Source organism: Carya illinoinensis, chromosome 13, assembly GCF_018687715.1.
Source record: "Carya illinoinensis cultivar Pawnee chromosome 13, C.illinoinensisPawnee_v1, whole genome shotgun sequence".
Lineage (NCBI taxonomy): Eukaryota > Viridiplantae > Streptophyta > Magnoliopsida > Fagales > Juglandaceae > Carya > Carya illinoinensis.
The window spans coordinates 32,787,016-32,813,173 of NC_056764.1; the positions used below are offsets into that span (position 1 = coordinate 32,787,016).

General features: G+C 36.0%; 1 long non-coding RNA gene across 1 annotated transcript; it reads left to right on the forward strand.

The window, feature by feature from the left end:
- Positions 1-647: 647 nt before the first annotated feature.
- Positions 648-2,536, forward strand: LOC122291420. The gene is made up of 2 exons (XR_006236621.1): positions 648-759; positions 876-2,536. It is a non-coding gene; the product is annotated as an uncharacterized LOC122291420 (long non-coding RNA).
- Positions 2,537-26,158: the final 23,622 nt, after the last annotated feature.

Consider the following 26,158-nt stretch of genomic DNA (forward strand, 5'->3'; position numbering starts at 1 on the left):
GATTTTGAGAAGAAAGGGGTGGAGATCTGCTAATTTTACTGGACGTAGCCCAAGGAAATATCATTTTAAAGAATGGTAAAAGAAAATGGAAACAGATTAAGAAATGCATATTTATATGATACAAAAACAGATGCAACCATGCATAAAAATATAATCGCATTATGGGGAATTACAACCAGTTGAATAAATTCTGTAACATCTCGTTTTTAAGTATATTTTTAATGAATGATTATTTAAATTATTATAAGTAATAGTTCTCTTGTTTTAAATTTTAATATGTTATTTGTTAGACTTATTTTATAATTTTTAAATTGTGTAATTTATTTAATATGCCTTATTGTTATTAATTATTATTTTACATTTAAATTACTATTTAGATTTAAAATTCTATTGTTGAGCTTTAAATATTTTATTTTATTAATATTAAGTTGTAAATTTTTTATTTGATTTTTATTTATTTTTATTGTGTATTTTTTCCTTTCTTAGAATCTTTATTTTTTTTATTGAGTTTTATTTCAGTGGGTTTTGATTTTGATTTGGGCTGAATTTCCTTCAAACCTGGGCCCAGCCCGTAGCCCCTTGAACCCAGCCCATTAATCCCTCCAAAACGACGCTGTTTCGTCCAGCCTTAGGGCTCCACCTTTTCTTCTTCTCTCCTGCTCCGTTCCCTTTCTCTTCTTAATTCCATTGCTTTCCTCTGCAGCAGACCGGTTCTTCTCCTCTTCGGGTGCTGCATTCCTCCATCATTTCCTTTAGTTGGTTAGTTACATTTATTCTCTTGCATTTTGTTTCCTTTTTTCCACTGCAAACCGAAGCTCTCTCTCTCTCTTTTTTCTGTTGTTCGTATTTCATGGAGTTTTCCTCCATTGTTGCAGGTTGACCGAAGCATTTGTGCACCTCTTTTCTCTTCTTTGTTTCTTGTTTATTTCCTTTTTATTGTGGTGTGAAAAGCCCCTTGTTTTCCCTTTGATTCACACGGTTTATGCTCTGTTTTGTGCCGAAAATATGCTCTGTTTTCTTGGCCATTTTGTGTTCAGTTTTCCCTCTCTTTATCTCTAGTAATTTTGTGCTCTTGATCGTGGGAAATTTCTTGTGATTTGCGGGTGTTTTCCTCTTCAACCCGTGCCCTGTTTTTCAGCCAACCCGTGCATGTGTTTTTGGCCCAGCTGTGAGTTTCACCTTGGAGTTTCTTGGTTATTTTTCCTCTACTGGAAGCCTTGTTTTCCAGCTTTAATCTTCTCATTTTATCCCAGCAAATCAGCCCTTTAATCCGAAAATTTCACTTTAAAATCCCCTTGTTTTCGAAAACCGATTTCCGTCCCAAAAACTGTATTTTTGGTAGTTTATTTTCAAGCTAGCTTTTCGAAGCTAAAGTTGCTGTTTAATCTTCTAGAAATTTACCTTTAAAGCACTGAAAGTATTTTTTCGAACAACTCTTGTGATTTAAATATATTTATGCTTTAACAAATATTCTGTGTTTGGTTTGTTATGCCAGACTGAGTTTGAGGAGTTTGGGCGTCGGTTGAATTTGAGAAAGGAGTTGTTTGCTTGTTTGGTTGATGTTGGGATTTGTTGAATTATTTTTGTGACTTGTTGCTTCTATTGCATGGTGCACACATGATCATGTGTTATAAAATGAAAATTGAGTTTTCGCATAATGCATGCATATTCATGGACATGAATGGAAAACTGGGTTTTCAAGTGTTGATGGATTTTTTTGGTACATGTGTATCATGGCCCTAAGTCGAGATGGAGCATTTTTTCGGTGGAGTTCATCTAGTTACTCGGGAGCGCAATATACTGAGTGACATTTTCTAGATTGTCACTAGGTAACAACGAGATCAGACAAGATGGTAACGCTCGTGTCAACTTCGTGGCCTCTCTGCTGGCGGGGGTTAGAGGATGCTTGGCTATGTACGTGCTGAGTGTGGAACTGGGTATATCTTATTACGAAGTCACATGCATGGTTGTTACCCATGGTGTGACGAACGGAGCTAGGGTGTGCGGATGATCCCTGAGGGAGATCATAGTGCATACGGTTAAGAAAATTGGATGTTGGTTTTGATAATGGATATTGGGCCATTTTTCGGGAAATGACGAGACTATTTTAATGGATTGGATTTTGGGTCAAATGAGATTTTTGGCTTGTGTGGAAAATTAGTCTTTTTCAAGGAAAGGATAATTTTTGGGTTCTCATGCATTTGGCATCATAAAGGCATCATATTCACGCATTTTGTTATTATATGAATGCATTTTTATCTTGAGGTTTGCTTGGATGATTACTTACCTGCGGTATTGTTTCTTGGTACCGTAGATTTCAATTTAGCTGACGAAGAGGCTAAGTCCAAGGAGGTGGCTCTGCCGGAGGAGTAGTTTGAAGTCTCTACCTATAATTGTTAGAAATTATTTTCAGCTTTCAAATTATGTATTTTAGTTTATGACTTGTTACTTTAATTTGTAATATTTTTGATATGCTTGTTTTAAGCGAGTTTGTATTTAAATAAAATTTTAATACTTAGTCGATTGACTTTTATTACCCACTGTGTTATTTTTAGTATACACGTGTTACATGTACACACACTTGACACTAACGATGGGATGTGTGATCCGTATTGTCATCGTTTCGAACGCTTTAATTTCTACGTGTCGTTACTTGAGAATTGGAGGCATCACAAATTTTGAATCTCACAATATAAATTAAAAAATGGATGATAAAGAACTACCTAAATGGATACGGAACAAAAATCAAAGCATCATGAAACTTGAGGTTTACTAGGTCACACTACCTACGCGCAATCCAGTATTGTGAAATGGGAGAACCATTGGGATAAAAAGGCAAAGCCATAATCTCACTTGCACTCAACACCGACTTCGGCAGCACAACTAGGCTTGCTTTCTCGTCTGCTTCCATTATTCCGAAATCCATTAGACTTGGTCGAATCATTAGTGTTTGATTGATCGGTTGCCATTTCTATTTTCCTCCCCCTCTACCGAATCTGGTTTCGCTTTTACCCGTGAGTTTCGTTTTCTCTTCTTTATATTTTCTGTAACAGGACTCTTCAGCTCTTTCGTGGGAGTACCTGATTTTGCATTCGCACTGTCTTCCTCTTCTATCTTTTCAATTTCTTCTTCATCGATTTCATCCTTCAGCGGTTTCTGTGTCACCCTCTTCTTTTCTGTGTGGGAATTTTCTCTTCCTGATCTCCACTTCCAGGATCGTCATGACTGGTAGCAGTTAACTTCTTCCCCTTTCCTCTACCCCTACCCATAGTCTCAAAGCTCCACCACAGAAAAACTCATACAAATAAAGAAGATTTCTGCAATACAGAAAACAAATATAGAAAGATTTCTGTGACTTTATTCAAATGAAGAAACCCTTTATTGGAACCCACCCTTAAAGTATCACTCCAGAGCTAGCGGTTTCCCGGATGAAGGAAAATTTTTGGGGACAAATTATCAGTAGTACTGTTCAATTTCTGTGAAACTTTTTAATGCAAAAGTACTGTTGAAAGAAAAATTTCTCGGGAAAAAAAATTGCTGAAAGAAAAATTGGAAGCATGTGGATTGTGCATTCCATGTCTGGCCAATATATATGCAATTCATCACTCAAAGATGAAAGTATGTACTCCTGATCTGTAGGGTCGGTAGATCATGAAATGCGCACAACGTTTTTGCGGTTTTAAACCATTTGCATGTGTTTCGTGTAGGCTGCGTACAGCCATCGTTTTCTTAATTTTGGTAGAAGAAAGATGTCTACGTGTAACGAAAGACAACTCTCCACATTACTCCCGAGTTGGGTGGTGATAAATAAAAAGTAAGTCACCCTTAGAGAAATGTAATTAGGTGTACAAGACTACAAGTACCTTTTTATGAAGTTTTTAGATTTTTCTAAAAATAATTTGAATATTTTTTTAATCAACATCATATTTGTCATTAATCATTAGAAATTACATAATCTGTCATTCAAAACATGACTATCAATGACATTAGGACCCTCTTCAATCCAACATTGATCCCCCTATTGTTGTAGTGCAAATTTAGCTAACTGAAGTGCAACAACATTCCCTTCCTTGTAAGTGAACTTCAATCTCCACCCAATTGAATTGCTGAAAACTATCTTCAGATCTTCTATTTGTTGCCCATAACTAGTCAAACACATATCACCACTATGAACTGCTTTGATTACCTCAAGTGCATCTCCTTCGAAAATTGCTTGGTTGAAACCCAGATCAGTAGAAAACTCAACTGCCTTCCACAAAGCCTTGCACTCAGCAGTAGATGGGTGATCGACATTTGATTTTTGAAAGCATGTTGAATCCATAACCTACCCATTCCAATCTCTTATTACCACTGATGACTTGCAAAATTTCATATTGCAGATTTTACAAGTTCGCTCGAGCGGAGGCTTTTGGCCGCTCGAGCGAATTCAGGCAGATTCAAACGTTCGACTGCCGCTCGACAGGGAGCTCGAGCGGGTTGCTGAAAAATGAAGATCGCTCGAGCGAAATCAGGCAGAGTCGAACGCTCGATGTGCGCTCGATAGGATGCTCGAGCGAAATCAGGCAGAGTCGAACGCTCGATGGGCGCTCGACACCCCGCTCGAGCGAACATCGTATTTTGACAGATTTTAGGTTTTCCGCCGTGGGACCATATAAAAGCCATTTTTCACTCTAGAGCCGAGTTTTGACGGGAGAACACTCTTTGGGACAGAAAAACACAGCTAGAAGGATTCAATTCATTTGTTTTGGAGACAGAATTCCAATTATTGCACATACGTTGGAATCATACACGAGCACGGACGAGAGAAAAGCGTTGAATCATTCCCTTGAGCTTTTGACGACGAGTTAAGGCTGCAAGGAGGATTTTTCAGTGTTTATTTTCTTCTTCCCATCTTCTCAGAACAATTATGGTGAATTCGTTTATGTTGAATTCCGACGGGAGAACACTCTTTGGGACAGAAAAACACAGCTAGAAGGATTCAATTCATTTGTTTTGGAAACGGAATTCCAATTATTGCACATACGTTGGAATCATACACGAGCACGGACGAGAGAAAAGCGTTGAATCGTTCCCTTGAGCTTTTGACGACGAGTTGAGGCTGCAAGGAGGATTTTTCAGTGTTTATTTTCTTCTTCCCATCTTCTCAGAACAATTATGGTGAATTCGTTTATGTTGAATTCCATTTCTAGCATGAGCTAAATTTTCTTCATTCTAGGAAAACGATGTAACCTATTTCCGAACTATGCTTGATTGTCTATGCTAATTTAATGCAAGTCTCTCTTTGTTTATCTGATTTATTCTGAATTTATTGCTTCTAATTAACTGGCCATTGATTAGATGATAAGTAATCTTGTGATTTGCTATCGAAAGAGGGAATCATAGGGTAGATCTTGGATATTTCAGCATAGGTAAGTATAGAGATCGAAAAACTTGTATGAACCTATGTAGTCATTAAATCATTGATCTCATTGCGTTCTTGATTATTGAATTTGTATATTCTTGTGTGAATTGATAACCAAGAGTCAATTCCAATTGACTATTGAAAGAGGCTTTTGGATGAATTAGAGATTTGCTAATAGACAAAAGAGGTTTAAGTTAAATTAGCTGGATGAGAAAAGCATAGTGAAGAATTAGGTGAAATCGATTTCCTAGAAGTTTTCTTCCCCATTGAATTTGATCTTTGAAAGTCATTTTTATTTTCTTTGCTTATTTCTCTTTGAGTCGATCTAGTTTTATTTGCAACTACAAAAACCTTAGCGATTCCTCTATATAAAATTGAGATTAGTATAATTTTGGTATTTGGCAAGAGTAAGGTACCAATCCCTGAGGACGATACTCTTCTTATTACTTTACTATAAAACTACGACACTGTGCACTTGTAGTTTTGCACCGGTCAACCACCCCCAAGCCAACTTTCTGGTTTACCTTATCCACAGTTGCATCAAAATTCATTTTTACATTTCCTTTATTGGAACTATCTAGTGCTTTATTACTTCTGCATATTGAAGCCTGTTTGTCCTTTTTTCTTACACCTGAGCCTCTTTAAATTCTTCCACTCTATTCATTGCCGTTTCTACCACCAACCTTGGACTTGTAAAATCTGATTAAAAAAATAATTTTGAACCAGATTCCTTTCATGATCGACCCCACTAGTTCTAACTGTTGTCTATCACATTTTCTGCTCAAAGACCACCAAGATTGCATAAAGTCATTTTCTACAGTTGAACTTTTTTGAAGAAGGCTTCCTTTTCTGCCCACACATCTTGAGCAGAAGGATAGCTCCAAATGGCATGCATTACTGATTCATTTTCCACTAGGCATATGGGACATAAAGATGTATCAACCACTTGTCTTCTATAAAGATTTAGTCTAGTAGGTAAGATATTGTTGCAAGCTTTCCACAAAAAAATTTAACTGGCCCATGTAAGTTCATCTCTCATATTTGCTTCCATATACAAACTTCCTCATTAGCTCTTGAAGATTCTCCCTCAGTATTCTTTTAAAGTGTTTGTACCAAGTGATAGGCACTCTTGACTGTAAAAGTGTCATTTTTGCTATAAATCCAAGCCTGCTTATCTTGACCCCCCATTCTACTAATTGGCATATTACATATTAGATCCATTTATTCCTTCTCAAAGATCTCAGACATAAGAGGCACATTCTACTCCCTTGTTTCATCCAAAATTAGCTTGCTAACAGTAGTTATAGGTTCTAAAATCTTGTTAGGAGATTGAATTTTAAAAGAGGACTCATTTAGAATCCATCTATGCTACCAAATTTTGATGTTCTTCCCATCCCCGACTCTCCATATCAATCTCTTCTTTAGCAGGCCTACTGTAGCACATATGCTCTTCCAAATAAAAGAAGATGACTGCCCTCTCTTTGCTTCTAGTATGCCAGAGTTCTTAAAATACTTGCTTTTGAAGACTCTAGCCATCAATGAGACAGGATTTTGTAGCATTTTCCAACACTATTTAACCAACAAAGCTGTATTGAAATCCTCAATATCTCGAAATTCTAGTCCTCCAACAACTTTAGATTTCCACAACTGGCTCCACCTCCTCCAATGGATTCCTCTATCTCTGATATTGTTTCCCTATCAAAACTTAGCAATTGGGTTGCCATGTCTTGACACAATTTCCTTGGTAGTTTGAAAACACTCGTATGTAGGTTTTGCCTGCACCACAGTCTTGATTAAAACCTTTTTGCCAGCTTTAGATAAGAAATTATTGTTCTAGTTCTGGATTTTCTTCCATATTCTTTCCTTTATTCCTCGAAAATTTTGATACTTTGACTTTCCAACCGTGGTTGGCAACCCCAGGTACTTATCATATACTCCCTTTGCCCACTCCCACTGAATCAATGATTGATTTCCTTAAGCTAGCATCTGTATTAGAGCTAAAATAAATGGTGGTCTTTTGACTATAAAGAGATTGACCCAAGGCCCTTTCATATTTAAGCAAAAGGGCTTGAAGTCTTAGCCATTCCTCCATCTGAGCTCTACAAAAGACAACACTGTCATCAACAAATAACAAGTGATTTATACATGGACCTCTCATAGCCACGGACACCCTTTTTAACTCTCCTCTATCTCAACTTGTTTTAGCAAAGCACTCAACCCTTCTGCACAAATAATAAATAAATTTAATGAAAAAGAATCTTCTTGTCTAATTCCTCTAGTTGGATAAAAACAATCACTTGGTTATGTAGCCATAAACAAGAACAAAATATGTAGCTGAAGAAATACAACTCATTACTATTCTTCTCTACTTTGTAGCAAATCCCATTTTTTCCATAATTGCATTCAAATAGTCCCATTTTAGTCTATCATAAGCCTTTGTCATGTCTAACTTCAGAGCCATGCAACCTGCTCCGACTCGATGTTTGTTCTTCATTGTATGCAACACTTCATAGGCAATCACGATATTGTCTAAAATTAACCTTCCTGGTATAAAAGCACTCTGATTGCTGAAAATAATCTCTAGAATGACCTTTTTAAGCCTATTAGCAAGTGCTTTTGAAATGATTTTATAAAAAGAATTACAAAGACTTATAGGCCTATACTCATTAACAGAATAGGGATTACTCCCTTTTGGAATTAATGCTATATGAGTATGATTTACATTTTGAGGAACATATTCATATTTGAAAAAAATCACCAATAGCTTTACATACCTCATCCCCTATTGTTTCCCAATGGTTTTGAAAAATACCAACTCCAAATCCATCAGGTCCAAGTGACTTCAATGGTGACATTTAGTTTAGTGCACTTTGAACTTCTTCCCTTGTAACCTCTTTACACAAAGCTTCATTCATCTCTGAAGTAAATAAACTGTTCACTGAATTCAGACAAGTTGTAAGATCTTCCCTTGAAGGACAAGTTGATGAATATACAAATTTAAAATGATGCTGGAAGGCTTTTGCTATCTCCTGCTGATTTGTCTTCATCAGTCCACTTGAGTCTTTAATTCTATAGATGAAATTCTTCATTCTCCTTTGATTTGCACATGCATGAAAGTACTTAGTATTACAATCTCCCATACTATACCAATGCTATTTAGCTCTTTGTCTCCACTTCATATCCTCCTGCTCAAGCATAGCATTAACCTCATTCTAAAAACTTTTCACTGCTTCCTAGTCCACCTCTCTCTGACTATCTTTCAGTTGTTTAAGCATATATGTCTTCTTGAGAAGTAACTTATGCCTATTCTGAAACTATGTTCTCCTCCACGTGGACAACTTCCATAGAATTATCAATTCTACCAGTTTGCCATTCTTCTTTTACCATGTTTTTACACTCCTCCTCCAAGGCCCATCCGTTCTCATATTTAAACATGTTCTTCCTTCTATTCATACTAAATCTGTCATGTGCAGCAGACATTAGCAAATGCTTGTAGTATGAGGTAATAGCATCCAGACCCTACACTTTCATCTAAAGTTTTTTTTTTTTTTTCCCATATTCGATTAGCCACTATATACAATCTCTCCTTAGTCAATGTGTCATCCCCATGATTGTTGCACCATGTAAATTTATCCCCACTACAACCCATATCATGGAGATCTCCCTTGTCTAGTGCTTCCCAAAATGCCTCCATTTGTGCTTCGCCCCAAGATCTACCTCCAAGTTTTCATCATGAGATACTATTTCATTAAAATTCCCTATGACACGCCAACCAACATCATTTGGGGGTTTGAATGATACTAACATGTCTCATACTTCTCTCATTTTTCTTACCTTTGGATGATCATAGAACCCTAAGAATAGCCATTTACAAGCATATACTTCTGCATCATCTACTACCCGTACATTTATATACCTTTGAGAATAATTTTAAATTTCTAGATTCAGCTCTTTACTCCATAGTAATATCATACCCCCACTTATGCCCACTGGTTCCATTGTAAAACAACAATTATATCCTAATCTTCTCTTCAAAAACTTCAACTTACTTTGTATCATTTTAGTCTCCTTAAAAAATACTAAATTAGGCGGCTTCTCCTTCACCATTAAGTAAAGGTTTTGAATTGTCTGGGGGCAAGCTCCCGACAGTTCCAACTTAGCACACTCATTGATTATGGCAGGGCTGCCTAGCAGCTTCCGCCTATTCATCAATTCTTGAGATATCAACTAGTCCCTCTTCTCCTACTCTAACTTTTTTTTTTGCTGCACCTTGATTAACCCCCACTCCTCCCTTTCTATCTATACCTCTTTTAGCTAAAGCATAGACAAGTTGTTGTGAATTCTTACCCTGGTCCCTTGCTTTTCGTTTCCAAGATGACCTCTTGTGACTGACTTCCTTCTACTGTGATGCTGTAGTAGATAACTGCACCTCACCACTTCTAGGAACAAGTTCTTCCTTGACTAGAACCAATGGCTTGAGTGCCACAGGCCTAATATTATCAAATGGCCCAATTTCCTTAAGGCCCATTTGCCTAGCCCATTTAGTTTGTTGAACTTCCCTTACACCCTTATCCACAGTCATCCCAACTTCCACCCCTTGTATCACCTTTGTTTCTGCCCCATCTAATCTCCCATCGTTATTTTGAAACTCAGAATTATCTATTTAAACCTTATCCATTATCTTGTTTTTCTCTCTATCTCCGAAATATTCTCTCCACCTGCTGCGATCCTTTTAGAGATAGGTAACAAACTTTCCTTTCTCCTCACCGTCGTCATGTTGCCTGAATCTACACCACCAATTGCTGCCTCCATCGTTGGTCAGAATCTTTTGATTTCTAAAACTTTTGAGCAATTACAATCTTCTTTCTAACAGCAAACTTTGCCCGAAGCCAAGATCCAAATTGTGTAGATTGCTCTTCAAGCAATTGGCCCCCTTGTTTCACCCCTGCACAATATGTCCACAGTTAAACAAAGCTTTGATAATTTCTCATACTTCAAAAGCATCCATAACTTGCTCCATTTAATCTTCATAGTTCTATGTCCTGAAAGAGGTTTACCCAAGTCCAGTTTGACTCTAATACGTAAGTAGTTCCCCCACCCCACTTCATCATCTTGCACATCAACATCTTCCATTGTACCAAAGGAATTTCCTAACTGGTATCTCTTTAGTCATACAAGCTAAAGGCAGATTATGTGCTTGTACCCAGAATGCACTTGGCTAAACACCATTTTCGATGGTTGGGTGAAACCATCAAAATTCTTCAACACTAATATACAATTGTCAAATAACCAGGGACTTCCATCTTGGACTTGTAGTTTGTCTGCATGCATAGCTAAAGTGATGGCAAAGAGATTCTTCCCCCACTTATTTAAATATTGATAGTTTGCTGACTCTCCATATTTTAGCCATTGTAGTTTCAACAACCTCTCGACTAATTACCCTCTCCATGCACAGCTTCCCAATTAAACTCATTTCCCCTATCTTTTGTATTTCATCAGACTCTCGATCATCAAAATCCAAATCCACTGCTTCTTCCTCACATAATTTTAATATTTGAGACCACAATTCCTCTAATTCCTCCATCTTCTATATAGTCTTAAAAAATGCCACTGCTCTCCTTTGTGTGAACAAGAAAGACTGTTTCTTCTCCTCTATTCTTGATGAAGAAAAGAGAGAAGACTCTTCAGTCCCCTACCACATGGATAATTTATTAAAACTCTCGCTAATTTGAATTAAATCTTCAAATAGTCAAAATCTTGAAACTAGAACACAAGTTGCATATAGATCATCAATGGTATTGAGGCAGATTTCCTAGTTATTTTAGCTGACTTTCACACACACACACACACACACACACACACACACACACACACACACACACACATTTATAAATATATATAATATACCAAAAATATCTATAATTAAATTCTAATAGAATATATTGTACAATAAAATTGCAGGAAAAATAGCGGATCTCAGTAATGGAGATATAGCTATCGATCAATACCATTGGTACAAGGTATTTGCACATAATAAAATTAAAAAGAATATTGGTCACTAATATTAATCCCAATTATATTAATTATTTGTTTACTTCGTGAGTCGGTTATGGCAACTTTAAAAATTCTCTAATCATTGAGCCACAGTAGTACTAGATATGACATAATTAAAGGAAATTTTTTCTTGATAATTTTGTAATGATCTTTTTAAAAACTTATGTGATATTACAGGAAGATGTTGGGATTATGAAGGAAATGGGCTTAGATGCATAGAGGTTCTCAATCTCATGGACCTGTGTTTTACCGAGTAACATTCTCACCTGCATGATCCATTATTTCTCAATAATAATAATAATAATAATATAAGACATGAGACTGACAGATCGAGAGATTACCAAGTATTTATAATTTATCAAGGTAATTATATATCATGTCTTGTTAGCAGATGGAAAGCTAAGTGGGGGTGTGAACAGGGCGTTGATAAGGTCAATGATATCCCAACATTCATGGGATAAATGTATATTGTATCTGCTGTAATTCTATATTGCTTTCAATTTCCCGTTTTACTTAGATTACCTAAAATAGATTAGCAGGATTATAGGAAATCTTTTGTATAAAGCTGCATCCTCTATTTTCAATGAATATAATTTAACAGGCAAATATTCTCTTCTTTACATGGTATCAAAGCAAGGAATGTGACGCCCTCAACTCCCACGTACGAACACGTGAAAATCGAGGCGTCAGGATGATGACAATGAATGATACCCTAACTCTTTGCCCTCTTTTATTTATTTATTTATGTTGCCTCTTTTGCCTTCGTTTCCATCATCATGGCAAACGAGCATTCTTCAGATGGAGGCAAGCACGATGCTACCAATCCATATTTGCTCCACCATTCTGACCAGTCTAGAATGGTGCTTGTTTCGAAGCCCCTCAATGTGGATAATTATTCGACCTGATATAGGGCCATGACCATCTCTTTGAACGCCAAATCCAAGCTGGGGTTCATAGATGGGACCATCACAGCGCCACCTACTACAATCAAACTAGACAACTTTGCATCATGGAAGAAATGCAACGATATGATCCTATCATGGATCCTCAATTCACTCTATTATGGACCACGAGAGAGACAACTAGAGCAGAGGGACTTTCGGGTTGTGGAAGACAAGAGACTCAAGAGGTTGAAGACATGAAGATTGAATAAAGCCAACTTACGGTGCCATTTACTTCAATGTTTTATTAGTAATACTTGTGATATGCATTTTGCTTTATGTGTAATTCTCAATACTGTGGATTTTACTTAGTTTCAATATTGTGCATTTTGCTTATAAGGTTATGCAGTGTCCTGTGTCAAAGTTTGTTAAGTTGTTAGGAGAATATATGCGTAGGGGGAAGGGGAGATGGGGATCATCTTGAATTTGGAATTATCTAGAAGTTTGTAAGGAGGTTAGGAGGCCCTTGAAGCACTCTCATGGTCATCTGAAATTCATGGTGAATTCATCTTCACCTTTTCTCAAACATTTCATAGCCTTCTTGTTGGTTCCACACAAAGCATCTTTATTGTTTTAATTCAATTCCTAGTTACATTCATCTCGCATCATTACGTCCATTTCAATCTATAAAGGCAAAAGTTAGCTAGGATTCAATGATTAAGTGATAAGATTTATCGTATCATTATATTTGTAATTTTTAGATGGATTTAAAATAATTATCGACTTTATCTTCAAACAACATTGAGTTTATATAGAAATCTTACAGGTTGTTTAGAACAACCTCTAAGATTTCTAGATAAGCCATTTAGGTAAAAATCAAGTTCATGAGAATCTACATTTATCCAGACTAGAAGCTAAATAGAAATCAGTTACTGCAGAAGAGAGTTATCGCAAAATGTCAGCAATTCGTCAAGAGATGTCTTTGCGACAGATTCTATCTGTCAGCAGAATCATACTTCAACTGGAACTCTTTCAAGATTGTTTATTTAAGAGATTTTATTGGTTAGAATCTGCAGAGATTCAGATCTTCATATTTTCTATAGCACTTTCTAGTGCATATTTTGGTAAAAACATTTCTTAGTGAATTTTTATATTTGTGATCTCTCTTTAAGTGTGAATGATCATTGATTGGATTTCAGCCACTGTAGTTCCAGGAGGGAAGTCAATAGTTTGAAAATCGCTAGAGGTTCTAGCTGCTACTGTGATAAAAGACAAATGAGGTCATTTGTCTGAATAAGTAAAAGAGTCAAGTTACAAAAGTTTTATAATTGAGAATTACTTGTAATTGATTTTTAAACAATAAGATTGACTTTCCTGAATTTGGTTGCCCCGTATGGTTTTACTTTTAAAGAGTTTTTTAAAATGTTTCCTTTCATAACTAATCGTTGTATAGTGCAAGTTTTTTTTTTTTTGAGTATTTGATTCATTTAATAGTCATAATATTGAGATTTAATCAATTTGCTCAAGGAAATTGGTAGACAATTTTGTACTTCTACAGGAGTACATTGGAAATTTCAATTGGTATTAGAGCGCGGTTCACTCATTTGAGTGTGATCCGTGCCCTTGTAGATCATGTCGACGTCATTATATGTTCCACCACACTTTGATGAGGAAAATTATGCTTATTGGAAAGTTCGTATAAGGACTTTTCTCAAGTTTTTGGATAAACGTGTATGACATTCGGTTGAATGAGGGTGGACTAAGCCTGTGACATCTATAGATGCTTGGATGGAAAATGACATCAACAATTGTAATTGGAATAACAAAGGACTTAACGCTATTTTCATGGCGGTATCCCCTGAAGAATTTAAAAGAATTTCCATGTGTGAGATTGCTAAGATTAAAATGTTGGAAGATGAGAGTTTTAATGATTTTTATGCTAAACTGAATGATATTGTAAATTTCATATTTAATCTTGGTGAGAAGGTAGAAGATTTAAGGGTCATGAGGAAGATTTTGAGGTCTCTACCTGAAAGATTTCGGCCTAAGGTTACTATCATTGAGGAAAGTAAGGATTTTGATATAATAAAGGTTGAAGAGCTAGTCGGTTCTCTACAAATGTATGAATCATCACTTCCTCAAACAAAAAAAGGTAAGTCCATTGCTTTCAAAACAGTAAAAGATGATCAAGATGATTTTTTTTATGAAGAAAATTTTAACAATGATGATATAAATCTCATAGCAAGAAAGTTCAGAAAATTCATGTTTAATAAAAAGTCAAGTGGAAAGCAAAAAAGAGTTCAATAATTTTCTACAAAGAAAAATTATTCTAAAAAATGTAATAAAGAAAAATCCAAAATAATTGATAAAGTAAAATGCGATGAATACTTAGGATATGGTCATATAAGAGATGAATTTCTAAATTTCAAGAAAAGTAAAGGAAAAATATTGAATGTCACACTGAGTGACAGTTTTGATTTTGAAAGTTCAAGCTCATCTTCTGATAATGAAAAATCTTTTTTGGTTTTTTCTACAATTATGAATGATTTTCTTGAAATTGTACTAACAAAATCTGAAAGTGGTTGTGATTACAGTGGTTTGGATGTATCACTTATTAATACTGACTAAAAACTAAGTTTACAGGAAGCATACAATGATGTGTGTAAAGAAGTGATCAAATTAAAGAAACTCAACAAGAAGCTATACAATAGATTTACTGCTATGGAGAATGAGGAAAACAATCTTTCTGGAGCATTAAAAATTTATGGTGTTGAAGTATCAAGAGTAAAGGTTCAAAAGACTGTACTAGAAAAAGAATTGGAAAATCTTCAGATGTGCAAGCAAAAAATAACAACACAGAAATTAGATGAGATGTTGAGTTTTTAGAAGTTGAATTGTGATAGATCTGGCCTAGGATACACAACTTTACTACTATGGAGAAGCTGTACAATAGATTTACTACTATGGAGAATAAGGAAAACAATCTTTCTGGGGCATTAAAAATTTTTGGCATTGAAGTATCAAGATTAAAAGATCAAAAGGCTGTATTAGAAAAAGAATTGAAAAATTTTCAGATGTGCAAGCAAAAACATCAACACAGAAATTAGATGAGATGTTGAGTTTTCAGAAGTTGAGTTGTGATAAATCTGACTTAGGATACACAACTTTCTAAGACAAAGATCTTACAACGTCATCATTCGCTACTTCTAAGGGTATTGTTTTTGTCAAAGGAAGCCAAGTTCTGAATAATCCAAAAGAGGTTGATTCAAAGTCAAGTATTTTTGGAAAGCCTTGTAGAAAATCAACTTCAAGAAGACTGATTTAAGGTAAGTTTATTCCTACTTGTTATCATTGTGGTGCTGTTGGTCATATAAGGTCATATTTCTTTAACTTGAATAAAGTACAGAAAATTGAAAGTGAAAGAAACCCAAAAAGGAAAGAGAAGAGTCTAGAGAATCAAGTTTATGATATGAGTCAACAAATCAACTTCTTAAGTCTCAAACTTGATGAACTAGCAGATTTTTGCTTTCAAAATAAATAAAAGATTATACAAAGCAGTGTTAATGAAAAGAATTAGCCAAAATTTAAAGCAAAGTTGGTGGTCAAAGAAGATGCCATGTCACATTAATTGATAGGACATTTTGCATGTTCTTGCATTCATTGCATATCATTAGTCTAGGACATGCATGTTATTTATTTATTTATTTTTTTGTGTATGTTTCTGTTTTTCAATTTTTGAATAATAAAAAAAGAGCAAATATATACTATTTTCTCTGGTTTGGTTCAAAGTTATTCTTTAAGGAAAGTGCATGCTTGATATGTCAAAGTTTGAGTACTTATGTTCTCACTTAATAAATTCTTGAACTTATGTATCTCTTTATTTTGTGCAAGTCACTTTGTGCATGCTAACCCTATAGATTATCTTGGCAAAGTTCATTTACAAATCACTATAAGGAACTTACATGTATGCATATTATAATTAAAGTTTATATTGATACTCACCATAGAGTGAGTCCATGCCTTGAATCGACTAATACTAGTTGAACCTAGTATATTAATAAAGAGTTCTCCCCTTACCAAATACAAAGAGTTGATCTATATAGAAAAATTCGGTGTTAAATTATTGCAGAAAAAAACTAATACCCTACACAGATCTATCTCCTTAAGTCCTTATAAAAAGAATAGTTGCTCTAATTATTGTGAAAAAAGATGATAAACAAAAATGGACATAAAAAAAGAGAGTTGTGCAAACTAGTATTTGGAGGAGATGCTCATATATCTAGGCCCTAGCATAAAGTTTGATTTTTGAGGTAAGTGACAATCTCTTGGGAGCATCTATAAGAAGAGCTAGAAAATACTCATGAATAATATTATAAAAATAGATTGAATAGAAAAAAAAAAATAAAGAGTTGCTACCTTATATAAGTTTGCTCACTCACACACTCACATGAATTTTGACATTGATGATCTTATGATAAGTAAACATCCATGGTGATTTTTGCAAATAAGAGAGTGTACTCTAATTAATTTGTTTTATGTGAGTGACACTATATTTGAATTGAGATGCATCAAAACATGTTATTTTCTTCATTGTTTATATATATAAGAAAAATATTAATTTTTTAGTTTTTATTTTTATTTACTTATTATTTAACTTAAAATAAAATAAATTAAGTGATAAAAATGTAAAATATATTTTGTGATCGGGTCAGTGTTGGGTATTTGTGATTTTGAATTAGAAGTCTGGGACTTAGTTTTTGGTCTATTGGCATAAGTCCCAGTGGGACTCTAAGGCACAAAGCGCGTGCACGGTTTAAGCCCGACGTAATTGCCCATTCACTTGTAGGGGAACACACCCAAACACACTGCACTCCTCATACACAAGCCCCTAACCCTCCTTATCTCATCTACATCTCATTCGATTTTTTTGGAAGAAATACTCGGTTTCAAGTTTGTTGACTAAAGATTCTCCATTATGGTAATATTTTGAGTTTATTCAAATCATTCTCTTCTTCCAGTTCTAGGTTTCGGCACTTACATATATGGAGATTGGGATTTTGCTTGTTGTTTGGATGTTAGGGCAAGAATATCTTAAAATATGAAATATATATTCATATGAGATTATTTCATGCATGTAAGGAGGACAATTTTTTGTGGGTTATGTGATTATTCATTTTAGTTTTATCCCAGTGCATACCAAATGTTTGTGTTTATTCCTCAACCAAGTCACACTACTTATTTGTGCCTATTTGCTGTGGTTATCTGAACCATATAACTAGAACATAAGTATGACTGGTCCATGTGGAAAGTTGAGACTATTCCAATTGGTATTTATTCTCTTATGAGTCTTGTTAGATTAGTGACAAAAATGGAGAGTATTGTGAAATTTAAGGGGAGTTTGAGGAAGTGTGTTGTTGATGGGGAGTTTAATGAATTTGCTTAAATGAATTTATTGAGGGGGAGTTGAATGATATTTGTTTATTTTTGCTGGACATAAATTTGATGTTAGACTAGAACATTGCTCTATGTTATTATTGTTTTATTCTTAATTATTTGTTTGGAACTTCTACTCGGTTTTTTGGTTTGCTATTTGTGGTTTTGATAAGTTTTATATTACATTCATCAAGTTCGTTTTGTCACTAATCTGCCAAAGAGGGAGAGTGTAAAGGTAAAAATTGGTTAGGATTATATGACTAAGTGATAAAGTTTATCATATCATTATATTTATAATTTTTAGATGAATGTAAAATAATTATTGACTTTATCTCTAAACAATATTGAGTTTATCTAGAAGTCTTAGAGCTTGTTTAGATAAGTTATTTAGGTAAAAATCGAGTCCATGAAGATCTACAATTATCCATAACAGAAGCTAAATAGAAATCAGTCACTGTAGAAGAGAGTTATCACGAAATGTTAGTAATTCGTCAGGAGACGTCCTCGTGACAGATTCTATCCATCAGCATAATCTCACTTCAACTGGAACTCTTTCCAAATTATTTATTTAAGAGATCCTATTGATTTGGATCTGTAGAGATTCAGATCTACATATTTTCTAGATCACTTTCTGGTGCATATTTTGGTGAGAAAAATCCTTAGTGAATTTTCATATTTGTGATCTCTCTTTGAGTGTGATCGTGATTCAAGTTTGATTGATCATTGATTAAATTTTAGCCACTAGAATTCCAGGAGGGAATTCAAAAGTTTGAAGATCACCAAATGTTCTGGCCGAGTCATTTGTTTGAACAAGTAAGAGAGTTAAGTTATAAACGTTTTGTAATTGAGAATTACTTGTCATTGATTTTTAAACAATAAGATTGACTTTCCTAGGTTTGGCTGCCCTGTAGGGTTTTACCTTTAAAGAATTATTTAAAGGGTTTTCCTTCGTAACCAATCTTTGTGTTATGCAAGTTTTTTTATTTTCTTTGAGTATTTAATTCGTTTAATAATCATAATATTGAGATCTCATCAATTTGTTTAAGGAAATTGGTAGACAATTTCGTGATTTTACAGGGGTACATTGGGAATTTCACAATTCCATTTGCATTCTACTTTCCATTCCCATGTCAATATCCATTAGGAACCATAACAAATTGGTATCAAGGGTCCTTTGATCCACTATGGCTGAAAACACAAGATCAAGGCATTAGGAAAATCTTCAACGTCAGGTTGATACTCAAGAGGAGAACATCAGCTAGATCAGGGAACGTTTGGATTACATGTCTGAAATGTTGCTCACCATGGTTTCCAATCAGACCAAGATAGCCAATCAACATGCGGTGGCCAACCAGAATCAGCACCATGACTTGGAGCTACACGATGATAGAAGGCCTTTACACAAAGACATCAAACTTGATTTCCCTCAATTTTTTGATGAGAATCCTACACAATGGATATTTAAAGCTAATCAGTTTTTTGAATATCATCACACACCCCCTCCCCAACGTCTCTTAATGGCTTCTTACCACATGAATGGTGAAGCCTTAGTGTGGTATCAAGATGCAGTGAAGAGCACACTGTTTAATATGTGGGAAGCTTTTACTCAAGCTTTAGTCATGCGGTTTGGTCCAACTGCATATGATGATCCCACGGAGGCGTTAACACGCCTCGAACAAACCTCTACAGTAGCTTCTTACAAGGCTCACTTTGAGTCATTATCAAAATGGTTGAAAGGCCTCTCCGATAGTCATAAACTAAGTTATTTTTTGAGTGGATTGAAAGATGAGGTTCACCTCCTAGTTTGGATGCTCAATCCCCTTAGCTTGAATGCAGTCTTTGGGCTTGCTAAAATTCAAAAGAAATATTTACTCAGCACGAGGAAGACATGGAGGTCAGCTAGTGAAGGATCACAAGCCTCTCCCAAAGAATTATCTGCTCCTAAGTTACCGTCCAGTGACCAACCCTGATACTAGAAACCTTTTACTCCTTATCGTAGTATCTCCTCGGTCCACATGGATGAGAAGTGAAAAAAAGGCCTTTGTTTCCACTGCGATGAGAAGTGGAACCTGTTACACAAATGTAAACAACCTAAAGTTTATATGCTTCAAGCTACTATAGAAGGGGATGACGACAAAGAGGGTGACATTTTTTATGATTCAACTTGAAAATGTTGACACTTAGAAATTGGAGGACAATTGTGTGCCTGAAGCTGTCATTCATGCCATCACGGGGGCATCTTATTCGAACACCATGAGATTGGAAGGTTGGGTCAATGGAGTTTCAGTTGTGATCTTGGTGGACTCCGGTAGCAGTCACAATTTTTTGGACCCATCTGTGGCTAAAAGAGCTCGACTAGTAGTGGATGACTCTGCCAAGTTGCTAGTTTGTGTGGCAAATGGAGTGCTGATTCAAAATAGTGGATGTTGTACAAATTTTGGGCTGCGCATTCAAGGTACTAAGTTTCCTACCTCCTAGATGTTGACTCTTGGGGGGTGTGACTTAGTCTTGTTGGTCCAATGGCTTAAAACATTGGGTACCATTATGTGAAATTTTTCTAAGTTGTCTATGTAGTTCAATTTTGGAAACAAACCTGTGTGTTTATGGGGCTTATCTATGACACCTTTATCCTTTGAGGGGAATAATAAGGTGTTGCAAGCTGCTATGTGTACTGGTAGGGGGCTTTTATTGCTACTGTTGGGGCAAGAACCCGAGGTCCAGCAGGGGACCATCAATCAGGACATTGTGAAATTTCTAGACTAGTTTGCTGAGGTTTTTGAGGAACCTAAGGGTCTTCCTCCCAGGAGAGCTCAAGACCACAAAATAACATTGCAGGAAGGGGCAACACCTATTTCCATTCGGCCTTATCGCTACCCTCATTACACTACAGCTCTGCCTACCATCAGCAATCAGATGGCCAGACAGAGTCACTCAACAAATGCCGAGGGCTATTTACATGCTTATACAGGAACCCAAGAGAGCTCAAGAGAGCAAATCAGAAACTTGTTAAAAGAAAATCTAGAATGGGCTCAAAATCATATGAAGTTGTAAGCTGATCAAAAGAGAACAAAGAGATCATTTGTAGAAGGGGATTGGGTGTTTGTATGCCTACAACCGCATTGTGAAAAATCAGTAGCGATGTGCCACAATACAAAGCTCTCTCCAAAGTTTTATGAGCCTTTCCAGGTCATTCAAAAAATTGGAATTGTGGCCTATCGTCTAGCTCTTTCGTCGACGGCAAGAGTGCACGCAGTGTTCCACGTGTCTTGCTTGAAGAAAAAGCTTGGAGATCATATTCAAGCCCTTCCAACACTTCCTCCAGAAGAAAAAGGTGGATCATTTCTTCCTAAGCCAGAGACCATTGTTGATCGCTGTATGAATCGCCAAGGTCATAGAGCCATTACCAAGGTTCTAGTAAAGTGGGTGGGAGCTTCATCGGAGGACAATAGTTGGGAGAAACTGTGAAAGCTGCAAGAGCTTTACCCACACCTTGTGGACAAGGTTCTCTGATGGGGGGAGAGTGTTATAGACCACGAGAGAGACAACTGGAGCAAAGGGACTTTCGAGTTGTGGAAGACAGGAGACTCGAGAGGTGGAAGACATGAAGATTGAATAAAGCCAACTTACGACACCGTTTACTTCAATGTTTTTTTAGGATTACTTATGCTATGCATTTTGCTTTATGTGTAATTCTCAATATTGTGCGTTTTACTTAGTTTCAATACTGTGCGTTTTGCTTATGAGGTTACGCAGTGTCCTGTGTCATAGTTTATTAAGTTGTTAGGAGAATATATGAGTAGGGGGAAGGGAAGATGGGGATTATCTTGAATTTGTAATTATCTGGAAGTTTGTGAGAAGGTTGGGAGGCCCTCGAAGCACTCCTGTGATTATCTTAAATTCATGGGGAATTCATCTTCAACTTTTCTCAAACACTTCATAGCCTTCTTGTTGGTTCCAAGCAGAGCATCTTTATTGATTTAATTCTATTCCCAATTACATTCATCTCGCATCATTACATCCATTTCAATCCCATTTGCATTCTACTTTCCATTCCTACGTTACTATCCATTAGGAACCATAACACACTCACACCAGATCTTGCAGACAGTGTTATTTTTTTCACCATTGCTCAGGAGGTATGGGAAGACCTTCAGGATTGTTTTTCTCAAAGCAATGCTCCTCGTATTTTTCAAATTGAGAGGGACATCACTTGTCTCGCTCAAGATCAAATGATTGTTGTGGCTTACTACACAAGGCTAAAAAAATTATGGGATGAACTGGGCTCCTATAATGACACTATTTGCTCTAGTGGGGCAGACCATAAGAGATGTTAATTGATGCAATTTCTCATGGGGCTCAGTGAGTCCTATAGTGCAATCCAAGGGCAGGTTCTATTGATGAATCTGCTACCTGATGTTGTAAAGGCTTACTGCTCCATTATATAAGAAGAGAAGAAACGAAGCCTAGGCGCTGCATGTGAGATAACGGAAACCTCCGCCATGGCTATTCAAAGGGATGAATCAAACACTTTGGCTGTTCGACATGGAAAAGGTTCTTCTTCTTGTTCCAACTCATTTAATTGTAGACCTTTACATTGTTCTTACTGTGATCGAGACCACCATGTGTGAGACACATGTTGGAAGTTGAATGGTTATCCGCCAAGACACCTAAAACATGCATCAAACAAGTCCAATCAAGGAGGCACTGATTCTAAGCACAACAATAGCTATCCATCTTCGATCAATAATGTCAAGGAGGGGCCAATAATGCAAGAAATATAGTCAGTGACAAATGGGGTCTTTGATTTGCAAATCCAGCAATTATTATCTATCATGAACGGTAAAGGGACATCACAATCTACTACTCCTAAGGCTAATACTACTATTGCTACTTGAAGTTTGTCACAAACATTGTTATGCCCCCATCAATTAATTATTGATAGTGGTGCAACAGACCACATTACTTCATCTCCAACTTTGCTTGTTGACAATAAAGAGAACACCCTTTCACCACCAATTGTTATTCCAAGTGGAGAATAGGCCCCGATTACATCTACTGGGACTTTACCATTGAACTCAGTTATTCCAAGTATAGTTGAAATTCTTGAGGTATTTGTTGGTGGGGTTGTTAGTCTTTTTCATAAGATTATCGGTTAGGGAAAGTAATAACCCGGATAGATTGGCATCGAAATGGTAGATATGTAGTGGCAGAATAGCCAACCCGCACCTCTGGAGTGGCGTGTGAGGGCCACATGCCAGTCAAAAGGAGGTGGGGTCATGCTGATCTGAAAGATCGGAGGGTGGGAAGTCTATTGGTATGGCGTGTGTAGCCGGTAGAGTTGTCAGAGCGCGAAGCCGTGGGAAGGCCATGCTCAGAAACAAGCCGCGTGTGAGGGTCATGCGTCGACATTTTGGGCACGGTTCTATGTCGTCCCAATAGATTGGTGGGAGGGGAACGTCGTGTTGGGGCACGTGTCGACTGTTGATGACTGGAGAGGTGCAGATTTGAGAAAATCCGAACCGGTAGAAAAACACTATCATATAAGCATATTCACATACAGGTAGCGAAAAGGAAATGGAAAAGGAAATTGAGATGGAGAGGAAGGTGGGGTTGAAACTCACAACTTCCTCTCCAGCGAAATTGAATGGAATGATTGGTTTTTCCTAGAGAGAAGTCAGAGCTTTTCTTTCTAAAAAAGAAGGTAGCCTAATAGTTATTTGAAAAGAAAAAAACTAGGTATTTGTATATTATGTATGCATATTATAATCTTTAAAAAAAATTTCTAAGAAAATATATACCAAATTTTGTGATTAATTGAACCCTACCAATGCCCATCAATGGTGGCAAAGCTCAAAATGATCAGATCTGAATATTTCCATTGTTTCTTGTAACATTGTACGCGTTTGCATCCGTACATGGCTTAAATCAAATATCAATGAAATTAGATAATAAAATAAAAACATGCCGGAGAAGTTGTATTGTTTTTTTTAATTTTTTATTTTTTTATCTCGTACGTAATCGTTGATTGCATTAATGTAAATTAAATAATACAAGAAGAGGGGCGGGAGTTCCAATCAAACCCTAATACAAGAGACATTCACGCATAATTAGATCAATTCCAAAACGGGCAACGTATTTTATAAATATTGAATCCAGAGTACTCATATTAATTCCTTACTTCAGGAATTCTTCTAACAGCTGCATGTTTGCATATAGTTTATCGATTATTAATGGATCTTTTTCTCTCGGCCTATCAACAAATGAATCCAGAACTTGTATAGATTGCTCTTTACCTAATTACTTATTAGATATTTGGGCTGAGTATTAAGTTTGAAATTGCCTGCATCGACTATGCATTTTGTTTCCAAGCTTGCATGTTTGTGCGTGTGTGTGTATTGAATAGAATAGGGGACTCTTGCTACAGGATAATGGATCCGTTGACAAGTGGTGAGTATCCACACTGCATGCGATCTCTAGTTGGAAACGGATTACCCGAGTTCTCGAAAGAGGAATCCATGATTGTAAATGGGTCATTTGATTTCATTGGACTAAACTGCTATACCTCGAATTATGCAGTCTATGCACGTCATCACTCTAATGCTGCAAATCATGCACGCTACACAACAGATATGCGTGTTAATCTTTTATGTAAGAGTAAACGCTACAAACTCGAACATCATGACTTTCTGTGAATTCCCTTCTTCATAACGTACCAATAACAACTATCAAGTAATTAAGTGCCTCTCTGTCTCTCTCCCTCTCTCGTTGACAGATGTAATAGCTTTCATGACTGATCTATTTTTCTATTCAGAGATGGCGATAAAGTTAAGGGATACTTTGCATGATCATTCTTGGATAATTTCGAATGGACTGCAGGCTACACCCTTAGGTTTGGCATCAACTACGCATATTACAAGAATGGTTTGAAAAGACATCCTAAACTTTCAGCCCATTGGTTCAAAAGTTTCCTCAAGAAATAGATCACACAATATTGCTCGATCATGTTCAATTATCCAAGCAATAAAGTATTATATATATATATATATATTAATATAATGTCATTATATATGTTTAATTCTTTAAATAAGGGTAATACTTACATATTTAAATAATTTTTATATAATACAAGAGAGAAATGATTTGTATAGTTTTAAGGTTTGTAAGCATCACTTATTCCTTCTGAAAAATTTTATAAATCTAAAAATCTATATAGAAAATATAGTTTTTAATGGTAAACTCTATTTTTATTTAAAAAGAATACGCAAGATTTGTACTATATACATAATATTAATTCTGTAACGTTACTTGTAATGAAATGTTTAGCACTTCAAACATTTATTACTTCTCACCCTAAAACTGTTCTTGATCATAATACTTCAAAAGCCCAAAAGACCTTGTATATTGAAGTCATTGGGCTGAGCATACTAACATGAGAAGGTTTTCCGACATGATCAGTACTTCTTCTCTCAGGGTCTCTCAGCACCCCTTTCTCGGTCAACCTCTTTGATCCCGATGAATATGCTTTCCAACCTCTATCCACCGCTGGCTGCTGCATGAGGGTCGACTCCTCTTCTTCGCTTAATCATAGAGGATCTATGTACGTAGTGGTCGTTATGATAAGGTTTCAATGCTCTCCTGTTTATCTTCTAATTATAATAATATTATATATACGTGAGAGTCCTTGGCCTGCCTTTCTCATGATCACGTAACATTACATACAATTTCCAGCATTTTTGTTCGAACCACTATTATCTCGCTCCCTTGCAATTATAGTAATAAATTCAATGATTTGAAATGTTTGATTATTCATAGTAAGGAAAAAAGTGGAAAATATGATTGAACAAGTGTATTTAACAAACTTCAAAAAATGTTTGTCAATGCTCTCGAATTGTAAAGGAATGGTGTGGTGCCCTCGACCCTCACGTGTGATTTGGTGGAAGTCATGACATTGGGATGATAATCACACGGGTCACATACCCCATCACCAAGTGCTTAGTATGTGCATCAGTAATATTCACAGCAGAAAGATGTAAATGGTAGTCAAGCTAAGCATCAAAAATTTAAAAACAGTACAACGAAATAATAATCCTCAAAGAGGTTATACAGTCATCCGACAAAATAAAGAAATAAAGCTTTGCTATTCAAAAGCCTCACAAAACACACTTTCTTTTATTTTTTTTATTTTTATTCTTCTTAAAATAATTGAATTCTTCTACTCATCATCTATATACCACACATTTGATAAGAGGAAAAAAATAACAAAATAACAAAAAGAGTGGTGTGTGGTGAAGCTTATGAACAAAATTTTTCAAAGAAATAATAAGTAAAACAATGCATAAGGGGATATAATCCCATGATAACATCAAGTCTCCACATCTCTGGTAAGTCA